Here is a 1,355-nt window from a genome sequence, read left to right as displayed (position 1 = left end):
AAATTGTAATAAAAAAACTGAATAAACTGTAACCTAAATGTTTTTAAAACTAATTTTAATTTTACTCAAGCATCCTTTATCAACAAGAATGGATACAGTATAAGGTGCTTCAGTTAAAAGTTTGGTTAGTCGCTCTGATACAGTGGTTATTGTCTTTATTTATTTTAAAATCTCTGGGAACTCTTTCAGGAATATTTGCTGTCATTTGAGAAGTCAGGAGTGACGAGTCCTCCTCCATTTTAAAACAGTCTGTTCTGATTGAGAAAACTGGGAGGTGTGGTAACTGGAAGGTTCATTCTCCGATAAAATCAGAATCTCATTGTTTTCACCAAGCCATGTCTGTCTTAGGAACATAAAATCAATATTTTGCTGAATAGTTTAGTCATTGACTAAAAAATTATTTTCCTGACATAGGTCTCATTTTAATTAAAGCTAGTTTAAATGCCTTGGTTGATATAATCTCTCTAGTTGTTGGCCGAGCTTCACACTGTATAGTTTTCAAGGGCATATCACTAAAAAGTGATTGGAAGGTCCTGATTGCAGCACTGCTATCTTTCTTTGCATGGTGAGGAGACAGAGCTGAAGGTGGGGAAGATTTCAACATTCAGGTAGTGGTTAGCTGCAAAGACGAGGTGAGGAGTAAGTTTTGGTGGGATGGGGGGAGGTTATAAATTTTCATGTTGGGGGGACAGATTGAGCTGTAGTGTTAGACTGGATACAGGAGATGATTATGTGGAGGGCTTGTGGGGGTCCAGTTGGAGGGAGATCGTGCTGTTGGGACCACACACTGGTTTGTTGAGGTCACTGTTCTCCAAAGCGATGAAAGATGTGACATATATTTCCCCATTAGCTCATCGACCATTTTGACAAGATCAACACATGCGCAGGACAATTCATACATACCCAGTATAGCTCAAATATAAACACATGATTTGCACATGTATAGCACACAACCCCCAAATGTATTTATAGGGCATACACAAACGCATATGAACATGCTCATGGGATTGGGGTATCTGTGAATTATTGCCCACGTAGGGTAGGTTTTTGTGACTGGCTACAGCAAGGGCAATAATTGATTGGTTTCAAATTACTGCCTGCGAAAAAAAAAATGTATGTTTGTATTGAGTCAAGTGAGGAGAGTCTCAGAACTCCTCACACAAATGCAGTGACCTTCTCACAGGTCTGTGAAGGTTTTGTAGTTGTATTCTTGTTTTTTGTATTTCATTTATGGATAATGTAGAAACAAATTTGTGAATCTTGTCTTGTGCACATGTACTGTAATTCTTGTGGTAATATTTGAAAACTCTAAGCCCTGTGTGGCTCGTCCTGAGCATGGGTGTCAGGTCTTCTTA

The sequence above is a fragment of the Cyprinodon variegatus genome, unplaced genomic scaffold (genome assembly GCF_000732505.1).
Source record: "Cyprinodon variegatus isolate N-32 unplaced genomic scaffold, C_variegatus-1.0 Scaffold780, whole genome shotgun sequence".
NCBI lineage: Eukaryota > Metazoa > Chordata > Actinopteri > Cyprinodontiformes > Cyprinodontidae > Cyprinodon > Cyprinodon variegatus.
Note: the sequence above shows the minus strand (reverse complement) of the source record.